Below are 18,313 nucleotides of genomic sequence, written 5' to 3'. Positions count from 1 at the left end.
TCTCTGTTTTATTTGCTCTCCTGTTTTGTGATTAAAAAAAAAAAAAAAAAAAAGCTATTTAATGTTGTTTTAAGTTCTAAAAAAGTTTAACAAAATTTTAGCGTGAGCTTAACATTTCATCTTCACATTTTCAATACCAGTTTGTTTTGTTTTGTTTTTTCAGTGCTGGGGATTGAACCCAGAGCCTCAAGCACGGTAGGCAAGAATTCTATCACTGAGCTATATCTGCAGCTTATTTTTAATTTTATTTTGAGACAGGGTCTCACTCAGGTGCATCTAGGTCAATGCCAGTTTTTGTTTATTTGTTTGTTTGTTTGTTTGTTTGTTTTTGGTACTGGGGATTGAACTCAGGGACACTCAGCCACTGAGCCACATCCCCAGCCCTACTTTGTGTTTTGTGTAGAGACAGGGTCTTGCTTTTGCTGAGGTTGACTTTGAACTCAGATCCTCCTACCTTAGCCTCCTGAGCCTCTGGGATTACAGGCATTCACCTCCACACCAGCTTCAATGCCAGTTTTAAATGCAAACATAAGAGTATTAACTTGTATGTGAAATCACTGAAATGACATAGTTTCCCCCATATTGTAAGTTATAAATGCAAGTGCATTTTGTTCTTACCAGAACAGTGGAAATGCACAAAACTAATCCAACTTTTTCTATTTCACTTTTTTTATATGGGCACATTCTGCCAATTCTCACTACCTTTGGCTTACTGATGAATAAGGAAGAACAGAAAGGAAAAGGAACTAACTATACATTGCCCTGCCTTGCCCTTCCTCATGTCATTTCCAATGTCAATTACTGACTACCACAGGGAAGTAATGTGTGAGAAAGAATATGACAGAGTTCTTTGGTCTTCATGTTTCTGAGAATGCCATTGCCTTCTTTCTGCATTCAAAACAAGTTCTTGTTCAGAGAGAAAACCTGGCCTCTTACAGATGTCAGTACTTTTGCTTAGTTAAAACCATATCACCTTCTGCATCGAGTCTCACTGTAGCTCACAGGAATTCTGTGCTCATGTGGTATGGGGAATGCCACATACAAATGGGGCCTTAAGAACAGTGCATGTGTAGCAGAAAAGGACAATTCAATCAGCTTGGTCTTCTGTGTTTTAAGAATCACAAAGGTGGGGGGTAGAGAGAGGGGAGTGGAAACGGGAAAGACAGTAGAATGAATCAGATATAACTTTCCTGTGTTTGTTACATGAATGCATGACCAACGTAAGTCCACATCATGCACAACCACAAAAATGGGATGGTATACTCCACGCATATATGGTTATCTCAAAATAAATTCTGTCATGTATAACTAAAAAGAACACATAAAAAATAAAATTTAAAAAATTTTAAAAAACAGAAGATTCATAAAGATTCATATCTCATATAGGCCACATTGAGAGGAATAAATGTACAAAGCACACAAGATAATAATATAATATTGAACAAAATATCTCATTAATAAATTAATAGGGCTCCGGATGTGGCTTAGTGGTAGAGAACTTGCCTGGCACTTGCATGGCCCTGTGTTTGTTCTCCAAAACTGCAAAAAAAAAAAAAAAAGGCTTTAAATGACTTCACAGGGATGAGCATAAAAAATGAGCCATTACTATTGCAGAGTTAAACCAGGTGTAATGGCTCACACCTGTAATTCTCATTACTCGGGAAGCTAAAGCATGAGGATTTCAAGTTCAAGGCCAGCCTTGGCAACTTAAAGAAACCCTGTCTCAAATTTTTAAAAAAGGACTGGAAATATAGCTCAATGGTAGAGTGGCCCTAGGTTCAATCCCTAGTACTGCAAAAATAAATAAGCAAACAAACAATAATATTGCAGTTAGAGGTCAAAATTCACATTTTATTACCATTACTGTAACTCTTTAAAGTAGGAGAGAGTGGTTAGTACATTTTCTGTGCTTCTATCATGAAATGCTTTACTGATTTATATTTGTTTTATGGTGTTTGTTTGTTTGCTTGTTTTGCTTGTTTTTAAATAGACTGTTTTAAAGCAGTTTTATATCCATAGCAAATTGATCAGAAGTACAGACAGTTCCCAAACACTCCTTGCCCCCCTCCCATTCTTTTTTTTTTATTATTTTTCACAGTATCCTTGGAAAATTCACGTGCCTCTTTATCCTTGAAATACTTTTGAAGAAACTTGGACACAAAATTTTGCTAATTTAGACCCAATGAATCTTAAAAATCAGGTTATTCTTTCCCAAGCTTTGGTCAGTGGAGATCTACCCCAGAGATTTGATGACAGAAACATGTCATGCCTACTCTATAAGTTTAGTGTTTTTTTTTTTTTTAACCAGTTATTTTTTAACTTAAATACATATATTTTTAAAAGAAATTGTCTATTCTATAATTAGGAAAGTAGTTTTAGAAACAGATGCAGAATTATTGCAATTAAAAACAAGTTTGAGCCAATCATAGTGGTGTACACCTGTAATCCCAGTTACTCAGGAGACTAAGGTAGGAGAATTACAAGCTTCAGGCCAGCCTGGGCAACTTAGTGAAATCTTATCTCAAAACAAAATCTAAAGAGGCTGGGTGCTCAGTGATAGAGCACTTCCCTAGCATGCGTGAGGCCCTGGGTTGGATCCCTAATAACAACACCAACAAAAAATGTTTGTACACATCTATTGTCTCAAATTGATTGACATAAGCATGCCTGTCACAGGTTCATTATATTTGGTTCTGCACACCCAGCAGTTTTTCTGCAGAATACTAGTGATAGATGGTGTTGCAATAAGGGCTTTCCTATAGTCTTTGAAGAAGATGGATGAGATTCCTGCATCCAGTGTTTGACATGTCACCACTTTTTCTCCCATTTACCACCTCATTTATAGGCAGAGCAGCTTGTATTGTACTATAACAGAATGCCTGAGATTATTTGACTCACAGTTCTGGAGACTGGAAATTTCAAAAGCATAGTTGCAGCATATCATTGGTTTCTGGTTGAAGGTCCAGTGCTGCATAATAAAATGACTGAAAAAGTAGATGGACAAGAGGGCTTTTGTAGAAGAGGCAAAGCATGAGGGTTAGCCTTGCTTTATAGCAACCCACTCTTGCTCTTGTGGTAACTAATCCAGTCCCCCAAGAGTGAGAACTCACTTTTTCTAGGGAGGATTAACCTAGTCCCATGAAAGTGGTATCAATGACCCAAAGATCTCTTAAAGGTCTCACCACTTCCCAACATTGTTATACTGGGAACCAAATTTTAACATGAGTTTGGGAGCAAACGAACCACATTCAAACCTTAACTCAACTGGAAACTAGGAAGACTGAGTATTTGGCCAATTTATTCAGCCTGAAGAAAGACCGGGACCTCACCCCAGTACTCTTTGTGGTTTACCATAGGGCCTCTCCAGCTTTAAACTGAGATAATCAAATACAGTCATGTGCCATTTAATGATAGACGTACATTCTCAGAACTGTTAGATGATTTCATCATTCAGTGAGCAAAGTAGAGTGTACTTACACAAAACAAAGTGGGTACAATGCCACCAGCTATAAAATCTTATGGGACCACCAACATATCTGCAGTCTATTATTGACTAAGACATTATGTGGAATATGACTGTTATAGGTTCATGGACATTAAAGGGAAGGGAAGATTAAAACTTAAAGTTGGGATTCTTTCCTGCAAATAAGCATCAACAAACAAAAACCAATCAATCCCTTCTTAAATATCTATACCTATTAATAAAAAAAATGCAGTCCAGAGATACACAGATATTTCGGGGAGTCCACAGTTACAATTTTGAGACAAAGACTCTTCAAGGTTAATTTTTTTTTTAAGAACTTGTTTGGCACTTGTTTTAATTTATTAATCTACTGAGGGTTTTTTTTTTTCCTTTGCCTTTTTTGGTTTGTTCATTTTTTTGTGTGTCTGTGGTGCTGGTATCAAATCCAGAGCCTCGTGCATATGCATACTAGGCAAGGACTGTAGCACTGAGTTACATCCCCAGCATCAACTAATTTTCTTTTAAAAAACAAAAAAACAAAAAACAAGCAAGAGCAGGCATCACCCTTGATGTATTTATCAGATATTTACCAAGTTAATTACTAATTAATTATTTTTAGTTATGTATGTTTTATGATTACATTCTATTTATATCAGGGGATTACAAAATTTCTATTGGTGGTAAGTGTATACATTTTACCACTTGAGTAAATGTATTTAGTTAAAAATTAATTAGGTAAACAATTTACTGAAGTAAAAAATAGTTCTAGTGGTGTCTGAATAGATCAAAAATATGAAAATTGTATATGAGTGACTGAAGCTTGGGAAACACTGGCAAGATTAACTTAAATGCTATTTATTGGTTTCTACTGTGTCAATTTCTTTCCTAGAAATTCAGCATTTGTGATGAAAATGGGAAAACATGACAATTAAAACCCAAATTAAGCATTGGTGCTTTTTCCTTCTGGAGGAGGTATCATAATTCACATTAGTGGGAAAATAAATCTCTACCCATTTCCACAAGTAGAACTTGTGGGAGAGAGGCGAAAATGGAAAGAAGAAAATTTCAATCCCTTTGGCAACATTTCTGGGGTGGTAGAGAAAGGAACAGGCAGTAAATTGACAAGTGTTAGAGCATGTTAGTGGTTTTGGATATGAAACAGTAGCAGAGAAGCCAACTGGGAGAGGAAATAATTAATTGCTTTTCAGTTAATGGAAGACTAATGAAAGAAGTCCCAAAAAATGAACAGAAAAAAAGAAAAAATGTGACAGCATCTTTCTGTTACCCTCAACTTTAACAATTCTATACACACTCTTTTTTGCTGTTGTTTACCAGGATGGTGAGCAGATGTGGGAGATGGGGGAAGGTTAGGGAATGATTGAAGAATGCCTGTCATCTCTCATTCACTTATTTATTTAGTCAACAAGTTAATTGGGTTTTGCCACCTACAATGTGCTAGGTGCAAAGATAGACACTGGAGACGACAGAAGGCAAAGAGATACAATCCTGATATTGCAACTTAAAGTCAAGTAGAGAGATGGAATAAAATACTGGCATTGTGATAGATTCTGTGTGGGTGCTGTGAGACAGTATACTTCTTCCTGTTTGCCTTTTCAAATTAACTGACTATGGTGGTAACCAGATCCAGAACAGGCTTCCATCAATTTGATGCAAGTACAATCTGACTGTGGCTCTGTCAGACTTGGGCTGCTGGCATCCAGGTTCCTGTTCCAGAGTGTCGATGACTTCATGGTGTGGCATGACTTTGGAAATCCACTCGATGTTCACATACGTGCAACACTGAGCGTGAGAAACTTTATGCCATGTGGGAGCCACTGTAAAATGCTTTATTCCTTCTGAAGTCTTCTGGTAGAGTAGTTTGAGACACATGTCCTAAGGCTTCTCTGAAGGTCTGTTGGGATTGAGCACCCCTTCACTCATATCAGGGGTCAACTCTATGATGCATTCTTACATTGCCTTTCTCTCATTCTGAATCACTTCTCCCAGTAGTGTGCTGAAGCTGGTTCATCTGGCCAGCAGGAGCTGATTTTAACCTTTCAGGAATTTTTCCATTTGGTAGTTAAACCCAGGCATCATTTAAAATAACATAACATTAAATAAAGAAAATTAAAAGCAAAGAAATAAATACTCAAGACTCATCACTTCTAGATTCTTTTACTCAATTTTACTCCATCTGTGCTCTTGAGGTTATTTTCATCCATTGTATCTGGTTGGAACACTTTAATAGTAGGCTATGTTGCATCTCTTTCCAAGTCTACATTCAGTAATGTCATGTTAGAAACTTAATATTAGCCATGGTGGAAGTATGTATGTATTATCACAGGAATAGGCAAATACTACAAATTAGGATTTGAGTAATCATTCTATTGATTATCTAGATTTAAGAAAATGACAGAGAAAATATTAATGTAGGTTAAATTCACAGGTATATCATGTCTATAGCAGTTATCTTATAAGTTGTGCAAAAATTCTGTTATAAACTGATATGTGATTCAGGAAAAAGCCCCACATGATTGATAAATGAGTGAAGTTAACACAGATTATTCTAGCTTCACTTTCACCTTAGTTGTCAGTGTAAATGAACCAACATGCACATTGCAACTGTACTTATTGTCAGTCACAAACGTAGCCTGGCTTTAAGACTTCAGCAAAAATCAATGAAAGCCTTCTTTGAAAATCAGTTGACTATGTAGAATTTACCAGAGAGTATCATACATTTTATTATAATTTAGAAATTGTGTACTATACATAATTTATGTTAGTAAAATTTAAAATAAACATTTGTACGTGTACATACATAAATTTTTTCTTGGCAAACAGATCGTTAAACATTCATTGGCACTCTACTGCTCATATGAGTCTTTTATTTCAGATTCTGCTTTGGGTTCAGTCCAGTATAAGATTACCATATTCAGGTTTGACTCTGGAAAACAGACCTCAGAATGAGAATTGGGAGCTGGATCACTCACTAAGAAGATGGTAATAGGTATATTAATAAACCTTGGAAGGCAGTAGTATCACAATTACTAAGAATCTTTTTTTTTTTTTTTTTTTTGGAGTGAATCCAGGGGTGCTCAACCCTGAGCCACATCATCCCCAGCCCTTTTTTGTATTTTTATTTAGAGACAGGATCTCACTGAGTTGCTTAGGGTCCTGCTAAGTTGTTGAGGCTGGCTTTGAACTCCTGCCTCAGCCTCCTGAGCCGCTGGGATTACAGGTGTGCACCACCATGCCTGGCATTACTAAGAATCTTACCTATGATGTCTGGAATAAAATTCAAATGGAAGATGTTTTAGTAAGTTATTTCACTGCTATGACCAAAATACCTAAAGAGAACAATTTCAGAGGAAAAGTTTATTTGGGTTTCATGGTTTCAGAGATCTCATACATAGATGGCTGACTCCATTGCTCTGAACCAGAGATGAGACAGAACATCATGGTAGAAGGGAGTGGCAGAGGAAAGCAGCTCAGAACATAATACCAAAAGCAGGGCGATCATCCCCCCTCACTACGTACAAAATATAAAACCTAATGTTATATCCCCAGCAACCCACATCCTCAAGTCACACCCTACCTGCCCACAGTTTAACCTATCCATGGATTAATGCACTGATTAAGTGAAGGCTCTCATAATCTCATAATTTCACCTCTGAACTTCTTGGCATTGTCTTACACATGAACTTTGGCAGGGGACATCTCTGACCTAAACCATAACAGAAGACAATGCACTGGGTTATGTGGTGGGTGTAAACAGTGTGGGGTAATTATGAAGATTGTGGAGCTTGCAGGTCTTGGTTCTACCCATTTGCTACAGCTTTAGTTAGAGTTCAGGGGCCACAAACCTAAAGATCAGCAACCTCAATTTCTTTTCAAGTTTTCACTATGTTAAAAAGAGTGTCACTTACAGAACTTTAAACCTCATACAGCATTAAACTGACAGCCAAACCTCTTTCAAACAAATGCCTATAGAAGTGAATGGATAAATGGCCAGAAGACTCTGATATGCATTTCATAAGATTCCCAGAAGGTCCTGGGTGATAAGACAACTAGAAGCCTAGTCTATAGGAGAGGTCAACTCCATAATTCCTCCTTGCGTAGTTCTCACTCCTGATATACACACACAGAAACCTTTGTGTCAGGTTTTGCCGTGGGGAAGAGGTGAGCCAAGTTAGGCATGCGTTTCACTTTAACTGGGAAGTAAAGACATGTACATGAAAGCCTGAAGGACAGTGAGGAAGGTTGAGGAGGTATGAGGAAGGAAGAATCTGCATGAAAGTTGGGAGGTGGGGAGGTGCTTAATCTACTCCATTATGGAAAGAAAACCAATGTGACTGAAGTAGAGAAAGTAAGTGGGGAAAATAGCAGGAGTGGAAGCTGGAGAGTGGACAGGACTTTGTATCTCCTTCTCATTGGAAAAATATTGCTACCTCAGTCACTAAGCTACCTCATTCTGCTCCCTCATTCTTATTTTCTTTTTGGTACTGGGGATTGAACCCAGGGTGCTTAACCACTGAGCCACATCCCCAGATCTTTTAAAACAGTATTTTATAAGAGACAGGGTCTCCCTGAGTTGCTAGGTGCCTTGCTAAGTTGCTGAGACTAACTTTGAACTTGCAATCCTCCTGCCTCAGCCTCCCAAGCTGCTGGGGATTATAGGGGTGCGCCATTGCACTTGTCTCATTCTTATTTCCAATGTCCTTAAAATTAGAGTTGTGATGAGAAAGGGGAGTTGAAGAAATCTTAGCTTGTATTTTGGTTCTTCTCTTGACTTAATGTGTTACTTTGGCCAAATTATAAAATTTCTACTTTATAGGGATATAAAGACAATAAATATCATACACAAAAATGCTCTATGTAAAATACATAATATTACATTATTGTCACAAGCCACAAAACATGACAAGACAAATCATGAACATAGTCTTGTTTTTCAGATAAGTAAACACTAACAGCAAAAAAGACAGTCCCACGAAGCTCCACTTTGTTCACAGCAATACACGTGTTTTAGTCAGCCTTTTCACTGCTGCAACCAAAAGACTTGAAAAGAACAATTAGAGGAGGAAAAGTTTATTTGGAGGCTCACAGTTTCAGAGGTCTCGGTCAATAGACAGCTAGCTCCATTCCTTGGGGCCTGAGGCAAGGCAGAACATCATGGCAGAAGGGGTGCAACAGAGGAAAGCAGCTGAGAACATGGTGCCAGAAAGCAGAGAGAAAGCTCTGCTCCACAAGGACAAAATGTATACCCCAGAGGCACACCCCCAGAGAGCCACCTCTTCCAGCCACACCCTACCTGCCTACAGTCACCACCCAGTTAATCCCTATCAGGGGATTAATGTACTGATTAGGCTAAAACTCTAACCCAATCATTTTACTTCTAAACTTTCTTGCATTGTTTCACACATGAACTTTTGGGGGACACCTTGTATCTAAACCATAACAATCACAGAATTAACACCTGTGTTTGGAAACAGGCATTTGTGAGTAAGTTTTTTTGTTTTTTTTTTTTTTTTTTTTAAGCTAAAGAAACCTCAGCCCAAAGCCACATGAAGGGAAAAGTCTTTCTTTCTAAGGATAAAGCCAGAATAGGTAATAGAACAAAAATTTTCCTCCAGAGAATTAATTTATCTGTCTGTGGTCAGCGATACTAGGGGTATTTTTAAAAAATCACTATTTACAAAACAGTTTCTACCTACAGAATAAGAATCAGGCAATTGATAATTATGATATCTAGGACATATACCATGGTGGTGGCACTTCATTGTTAAAAGCCAGATTTTCTAGCTCATATATTAATAATAGAAATTAATTGTGGCTGAATGTACTGCCAACTAGTGCTCCTGGAAGAAAGGGATTCTGGGACTCTGGCTTCTTCCTCTCTTGTTGTTGTTGTTCATGATGTGAAGCGAAGAGTTTTGCTCTGCTGTGTCCATGTCATGGTGTGCTGCCTCACCAAAGTAATGGGATCAATTGATTATGGACTGGAAACTTCAAAGCTGTGGGAAAAAGTTAAGTCTTTTTTTTCTTTATAAGCTTGTTATCTCAAATATTTCATTGTAACAACACAAAGCTGCCTAACACAGTGCATATCATTGCAACTGATTTTTGTGTGTTGATTTTGTATCCTGCAATTTACTTAATTTGTAAGATTTTTTGTTTTGGTGGTGCTGGGGACTTGAACCCAGGGCCTTGTGCTTGCGAGGCAAACATTTTAGCAACAGAGCTATATCTCCAACCCATTAATCTGTAAGTTCTAACATGTCTTTTAGTGGATTATTTAGGACTTTATAAATATATAATCATGTAGTCTGTGAACAGGGACAATTTTTATTCTTCACTTCCAATTCCGATGACTTTTATTTCTTTTTCTTGCCTAATTGCTCTGGCTAGACCTTCCAGTGCTATGCTGAACACAAGTAGTAAGTGTGGGCATCCTCGTCTTGTTCCTGATCTTAGAGGAAATTAATGATTTTAGCTTTTACCACTGAGTATGATGTAAGCTGCGGGCTTTTCACATATGGCCTTTATTGTGTTGAGGTATTTTCTTTCTATTCCTAATGTAAGAGTTCTTATCGTGAAGTAGTAGTTAATTTTATCAAAAGATTTTTCTATATCTATTGAAATAATTATGGGATTTTTGTCCTTTACTCTGATAAATAGGGTATCACACTGATTGATTTTCATATGCTAAATCATCCTTTCATCCCAGGGATAAATCCCATTTTGTTATGATTTATGATCTTTTAATATACTGTTGGGTTTGGTTTACTAATATTTTTGAGAATTTTTGCACCTATAATTCATCAGGAATATAGGTCTGTAGTGTTTCTGTTGTTGTTGTTGTTGTTCAGATGCTTGTTTTCTGATTGTGCTTTGTCTGGATTTGGTATCAACGTTGATAAAATGAGTTTAGAAGTGTTCCCTCTTATTTAGTGTTTTAGAAACATCTGAGAAGGACTGGCATTAATTCTTCTTTAAATGATGGATAAAATTTATCAGTTAAGTCATCTGGCCCTTGCTGGGAGACTTTTGATTATTGAATTGAATTTCATACTAGTTTTATGTATGTTCACTATCTGTATCTTCATGATTTAGTCTTTGTATGTTGTATGTTTCTAGTTTATTTAGTTTTTTGGAAATGTAATTTTCCTGGTAGTTTTCTCATGGTCCTTTGTTTTTTTTAGGGTGGCGTAATGGAAATTGAACCCAGGGGTGCTTGACCACTAAGCTATATCCCCAGCCCTTTTAATTTTTTTATTTTAAGATAGGGCCTTACTAAGTTACTTAGGCTGGCCTCAAACTTTTGATTCTCCTGCCTCAGACCCAAGTTGCTGTGATTACAGGTATGCAACCAGACCCAGCTTCTTATGATCCTTTTTATTTCTATAGTATCAATTATAATGTCTCTTCCTTCTTTTCTCATTTATTTGTTTGAGTCTTCTTTTTCTTATTAGTCTAACTAATAATTTTGTTTATCTTTTCAAAAACAACTCTTAGTTTCATTTTTTTTTTCTATCATTTTTGTCTATTCTGCTCTAATCTTTATTTCCTTCTTTCTGCTGACTTTGTTCTTTTTCTAATTCCTTGAGGTATAAAGTTAGGTTGTTTGAGAATTTTATTCTCTTTAAATGTATATATTTATCACAATAAACTTTCCTTTTTTTACAGTTTTTGTTGTATCCCATAAATTTTGACTTGTTATACTTTTATTTTCTAGACATATTTTCTGTTTGCTTTTGAATTTATTCTTTGATCCAATGGTTATTTAAGAGTGTGTTAATTTCCTCATATCTGCATTTTCCAATTTTCCTCCTGTTATTGATTTCTAGTTTCATACTATTATGGTCAGAAAAGGTCCTTGATATTTTAATCTTCTTAATTATGAATTCTTAAATTTTTTGTGTGACCTACTTTGAGATTTAACCTGGAGAAATTTCCTTGTGTTCTTAAAAGGAATGTATATTCTGTTGCTATTGGATAGAAAATTCTAAATCTGTATATTAGGTCCATTTGGTATATAGTGTTCAAGTTCTCTGTTTCCAGATTGAGCTTCTGTCTGGATATCCTGTCCATTACTGAAAATGGAGTATTAAAGTTCCTACTATTATTATATTACTGTCTTTTTCTCCCTTCAGTTCTGTCAACATTATCTTATATATTTAGGTGTTCATATTTGGGATGAATATATGTTTATAATTGTTACATTTTCCCGGTGGATTGACTCTGTTATAATTATGTAACTTTCTTTGTTTCTTGGGAGAGTTTTTTGACCTAACATTTATGTTTTGTGATATAAATACAGCCACCCCTGTTCTCTTTTCCTTATCATTTGCATGGAATATCTTTTCTTGTCCCCTCAATATCAGTCTATGTGTGTCCTTAATTTTAAAGTGATGTAGACAGTATATAGTTGTGTCTTGGTTTTTGTTCTATTCAGTCACTCTATCTTTTGATTGCAGTATTTAATCCATTTACATTTAAAATAATTATTGACGGAATAATTTACTATTATCATTTTGTTCATTACTTTCTATTAGCCTATTGTAGTTCTATTGTCTGCCTTTTCTCCCTTCCTGTTACCCTTTGTGTTTCATTAATTTTTTTGTATTAATATGCCTTGATTCCTTTTTCTTTTGTGAAACTTTTCTTTTTTTTTTTTTGGGGGGGTGCTGGGGATCGAACACAGGGCCTTGTGCTTACAAAGCAAGCACTCTACCAACTGAGCTATCTCCCCAGTCCCTCTTTTGTGTAACTTCTATAGATATATTTTATTGGATTACCTTGGAATGTCTATAAAATATTTTATTTTTATAACACATTAAAACTGATAACAATTTGAGTTCAATTGCATTTAAACCTCTACACTTCTAACTTCTCCTTTCCCCAAATCCACATTTCATTTTATTTTTGTTTTCATTTCCTTTGGAATTTTAGGATCAAACAGTTTCTATAACCAAAAAAAAAAAAAATGCTTCTGAGATTCTGATTTGAATTTCTTAGAATTTATATAACATATTGGGGAAACTGATATCTTTCTAAATATTGACCCTTTGGAAATATGATCATAGTGTGTCTCTCTACTTATTAATATAATCTTAAATTCTCAGCAAAATTCTGTAATGTGCACATATTTAACTTATTTATCCTATGCATTTTATATTTTGATATTACTGTAAGTAATGGTTTTTATTAATTTCAATTTCTAATTTGTAATTGCTAGTATACAAAAATACAGTTAGTCTTTGTATAGTGACCTCATGTCCTGAAATCTTTTTTGCTTATATTGCATATATGGAGATGACCATATTGTTTTTATTTTGTTAATGGTAGACCAAAAGGCTTATTTACTGCAAGACTTTTCAGGGGTTTCAGTAACTTAGAATGAATTGCAAATCCATAAGAGAGGGGCTAAGTAACACATGAATTCCCACACATTTATTTAACCATAAAATTATTATTATTATTTTTTCGTTATGTAATCCCTGAAGATCTGAGTTCCATGAAACACACTCTGGGAAATTAAACATTATATTAGATGATCAGTATATGTTTGACAGTCTTGTCAGTTTATCAATGGCAATCATTATAGTGAACTCACATTTTTTTGCTGTCCATTTGTTTGTTTGAGGATAAACTCTATGTTGCCTAGATTTGTCTCAGACTCCTTAATTCAAATGATCCTCTGGCTTGAGTCTCCCAAGGGCTAGGACTATATGCACTTGCCACTGTGCTCAGTTCTGAATTTATAATTTTGACAGCTAATACATGCATGGCATTCTTTCATCTACTCATTCTCTTTTTTTCTAACAAACATTATTTGAGTCCTTTTGTACAGTGGATTTCAGGCTAGGGGAAGAAGAAGGAGAAGATATTGTTTCTTTCCTTAAACAGATTAAGTTCAGGGCTGGGGCTGGAACTCAGTGGTAAAGCGCTTGCCAGGCATGTTTGAAGGACTGGGTTCAATTCTCAGCACCACATATAAATAAAAAAAATTAAATAAAGATTCATCAACAACTAAAAATAAATTTTTTTTAAAAAAAGGAAATTTCCTTTACAAAAAAAAAAAAGAAAAAGAGCTTAAGTTCAAAAATAGTCCTCAATAAGTGTTAGTTGAAGCAATGTATAAATTAAAGGATACTTAGCGGTTTAATTTTCCAACATAATCACAACCTATACAACATTTGGGAGAGAAAATAAAAAGGCAATACTTAAGTGGAACCCAACTGCCTGTGAGATGTCAGATTCCATTTTCCTTCACAGTATATCACAGAAATACTGAAATATTCAAAGTCCCAGAAGGATGAAAGTTTTAAGACATCATAAACCTTTCTAAGTGAAAATGACGTGAAGTGCTATTGGGGGTATTCTGTTTTCTTTTGAACTCTACAGTGGACTTGGCGCCCCTGAGGACAGCTGTTCAACTCTTTCAAATGGAGAGTTACACATTTTGCCTTTTGATTTTGGCTCTTTGTTTAATTGGGAATGTTTGAGGAAGGTGTTTCTGACACCAGTTTGGATACATAAAATATACATATATACATAAAATATATAATTTGAATATTTGGCTACATAAATATTCAAATTAACCTTACTCTTATAGTGTTTGTCACAGTTTCTTAAAGTTTACTGTTGCAGTGAACTGCGTGTCTGAATCCCTCCAAATTCATACACTGAAATCCTAACCCCCAAAGCGATGGCATTAGAAAATGGGGACTTTAGGAAGAAATTAGGCTTCAGGCAGAGCCCTCATGGGTGGTATTATTGCCCCTGTGAAAGGAACCCCAGAAAACTCTCACCCCTTCTGCCATGTGAAGAGTAGGTACAAAGACGGCCATTCAGAGACCAGGAAGCAGGTCCACACCAGACACTATGTGCAACAGAATACTCCAACAAACTGTGACAAATACTCTCACATCCAGATGGTCCCTTGGAATTACACACAAAGGTGTTTGATATGCAACGATTCTTTGATTGTTTTTGTAAGTTCTTTCCTGCTCAACTGGTTTGGGGGCTAGCGCAGTATTAAATTTGGCAAAGCTAATGCTGAAATCAGAGTCAAACTTCTGGTTTACCTGAAACACTGAGTGTGTCTTGGCCACGTGATATTCCTATTATAATAACAGTGAAAACCAAACAGGTGACCTGGTGTGTGCTAGTGCACACCTATAATCCCAGCTATTGGGAAAGCTGAAACAGGAGAATCACAAGTTCAAGGTCAGCCTGGACAACTTAGCAAGATCTTATCTCAAGATTAAATAAAAAAGGGTTGGGGACATGGCTCTGTGGGAGAGTGCTTTCCTAACATGGGGTTCAATCCCTAGTTCCACAAAATAAAATAAACAAAAACAAGGGGTTTCAAGATGGCAGAATAGAGGAGGTAGCTTTCCTGGCTGCTCCATGGTGTGAAACCAAGAAAGCAGACAGGCAGCTTCTTAGCAAAGTAGGTGGGGGAAAAAAAAAAAAAAAAAAAACAGGCAGGGGGAGACTTTACTGGGATTTAATACTGGACAAAGCAGATCAGAGACTCAGAAGGTTGAATATAATATAGAATAAATCCACAGTGCCACTGTCACTGCCATGGCCAGAATCACCAGCCAGAGCAGTCCCTCTGTGAACAAAGTGGAGGCATAAGGGAATTAAAGGAACCCTTATTTTTAGGAGGCCTGAAACATGTCTGGGTACAGAAAGCTTAGAGATCAAAGACACTGCCTGACTAAACTGAAAGATGTTCTGCACATCTTTCTTATGCAGGAAAGAAGCCACATCTCTCTTGACTGTGTGCACAGGACAGAGGAAGGAACAATTTTGCAGCCACGGTAAGGGAACTGTCAGTTGGGGAAGTCAATTCCTGGCTAACCAGAGTTTGGCCCAAAATTCAAGCCTGGTAAACCCACACTTCATGACATACAGTGTGCCTAAGTGAACAGGAGAAAACCAAACATGCAGAGGAGTTTATACAGGGGAATACTGGTCGTGGAGCTCTCCCACTCCCCCTCCAATCTGACTGCTTGAAGAATGGGCTGGCAGACACATGCCCAGGCGGGAATTCAACAGGGTGGTGGCAGGGGGAGAGATTGAGATCGAAGACTAAACCTGAGATAGGAAATGTGGGGTCTATAGGTGACAGAGTGGACTAAGAATTGGCTCCTCCACCCCATGAGTAGAATCCAAGGGAGATCCTGGAGGGCCGTCTTCCATCATGGACTGGCAATTGCTGGGCCCTGAAGATGTGCTGGTTTAAAATCTCCAGACAAACTGTCAGTCAGTGAAGAACCGGAGCCTACCTAACCCTAAACTCTGTCTCCAGGGATTCTGCTTATGGGATTACCTTTCTCACTCCAGCAACCCTTCTCTTAGGGTGGAGTAAGCATCGCACTCCAGGCCACCCCCTCAACACTGCTGAAAAGGGAAGCTAACGATCTTTTGAACTCTAATGGAAACAATTCTTTAAATTTTCATAGAGATTTTTTTCTATTCTCTGTTTAATTTTGACCTTAATGATTCATAGACATTTATACATATTCATATTGGGTTTTTTTCCTCATTTGTAGTATTTTTAAGCCAATTATTTTTCATGGGTCAATATTTTGAGAACTAGGATACTTGATTAGTATATATCAGTTTTGTTTTGTATTCTTTTATTTTTATTTTTAATTTTTAAAATTTTGACTTTACACATACTTTTTCTCTTATCTTTTCCCCTTCATTCTCTTTCCCTCTTTTCTTCTACTAACAGTCAATCTCTATTGTTCTCTCTTTCACTCTTCCTTTTATTTTTCACTTCTGACTTCTCTCCTCCTGCCTTATAATCACCATATTCTCAATTGCTTCAGTTCTCTCCTAGTCAACCTTTCAAAATTATAAACCCATTTGCAAACTTACTATTTTTACTCCAGGCAATAACTAGTTGTATCATTTCTGTTTATTGTGACACTTAACAATGTAGATCTCATAGCAGGAACTATTTGGTTTAATACTGTATATTGTTTGCATTGGTTGTTGTTATTTGTCTCCCCCTAATAATGAGGGTACTGGAAACCTTCAAGGACACTGTAAGTCCACAGGGTAGAAACTATACTACCTCAGCTCCACAGAGTTAGATGGGTAGACACACAAGCAACATGAGAAAGCAAGGGAACAAATCACTCCAAACCAACCAAGATACTTCAATAACAGAATCCATCAACACCACAGTTGAAGAAATGTCAGACAAGGAATTTAGAATGTACATAGTTAAACTGATCGCTGAGGTAAAAGATGATGTAAGGAGTGAAATCAGAGAGAAAATACAAGAAGTAAAAATTCACTTTAATAAAGAGATAGGGATTCTTTTAAAAACTCAAGAAGAAATCCTCAAAATGAAGGAATCAATAAACCAAATTAAGAATTCAATGGAAAGCAGAACCAACACACTAGACCATTTAGAAGACAGAGTTTCAGGCAATGAAGACAAAATATATAATCTTGAAAAGAGGGTTGATCATGGAGAAAAGATGTTATGAGGCCATGAACAAAACTTCCAAGAAATATGGGAAAATCTGAAAAGACCAAATTTAAGATTTATTGGGATAGACGAAGGCTCGGTATACAAACAAAAGAAATGCATAATCTTTTCAATGAAATAATATCAGAAAATTTCCAAAACCCAAAGGGTGAAACGAAAACTCAAATACAGGAGGCTTGCAAGACCCCAAATATATTTAATTACAACAGACCCACACCAAGGCACATTATTATGAAAATGCCTAATATGCAGAATGAGGCTAGAATTTTAAAGGCTGCCAAAGAAAAATTACAGGTTACATTTAGAGGGAAACTAAACTGGATCTCAGCTGATTTCTCAACCCAGACCCTCAGAGCTAGGAGGTCTTGGAATAATATATATCAAACTCTGAAAGAAAATGAATGACAGCCAAGAATACTGTACTCAGCAATATTAAGCTTCAGAATTGACAATGAAATAAAAATCTTCCACAATAAATAAAAGTTAAAAGAATTCACAACTGGAAAGACTTCATTACAAAACATACTCAGTAAAATAGTCATAAAGATGAAATGAAAAATAAAAGTGAAAACCAGCAAAGGGAGGAAATACTCTAGAAAAACAATCTATCAAAGGAGAAACTAATTCAAAGTAAAAATCAGAAATGAATCAAAATGGAAGAGAAAAAATCGTTTCTCAGTAATAACATTGAATATAAATGGCCTAAGTTCATCAATCACAAGATACAGACTGGCATATTGAATTAAAAACCAAGACCCAACAATATGCTGTTTCCAAGAGACTCACCTCATAGGCAAAAACATCTGCAGACTGAAGGAAAAAGGATGAAAAAAAACATTATCACTTACATGAATCTCATAAAGAAGCAGGGGTTTCTGTCCTCATATCAGATAAAGTAAACTTCAAGACTAAGTTAATCAGAAGGATACTGCTTACAGGAATTATATATGAACAAGATATAACAGTCATAAATATTTATGCCCCCAAATATGTACATCAAACACACCCTTCTCAATTATGAGAACCAAAAAAACCACAACATAATAATACTGGATTACTTTTAACATGCCTCTCTCATAACTGGATACATTCTCCCAACAAAAACTAAATAGAGAAGCTATAAAACTAAAAAATACAATTAATAATTTAGACTTAACAGACATATAGAATATTTCATCCATCAGTAACTCAACACATTTTCATCTTGGCAGCACATGGATTGGTCTTTAAAATAGACCATATCTTAGGCCACAAAGCAACTCTTAGCAAATGCAAAAAAATAGAGATAATACCTTGCATTCTATCAGATCATAATGGGATGAAATTAA

General features: G+C 36.2%; 1 pseudogene across 1 annotated transcript in view; it reads left to right on the top strand.

Annotated features, from left to right (window-relative positions):
* Positions 1-14,229: 14,229 nt before the first annotated feature.
* Positions 14,230-18,313, top strand: part of LOC306658156 (methylosome subunit pICln-like) — a 48,174-nt pseudogene continuing 44,090 nt past the window's right edge. Inside the window, exon 1 of the transcript in view lies at positions 14,230-14,460. The product of the transcript in view is annotated as a methylosome subunit pICln-like (transcript). The remainder of the gene's footprint in view (positions 14,461-18,313) is intronic.

Source organism: Sciurus vulgaris (assembly GCF_902686455.1).
Source record: "Sciurus vulgaris genome assembly, chromosome: 3".
Taxonomy (NCBI): Eukaryota; Metazoa; Chordata; class Mammalia; order Rodentia; family Sciuridae; genus Sciurus; species Sciurus vulgaris.
The sequence above is the reverse complement of the archived record's forward strand: the minus strand, read 5'-3'. Positions and strand labels throughout refer to the sequence as shown.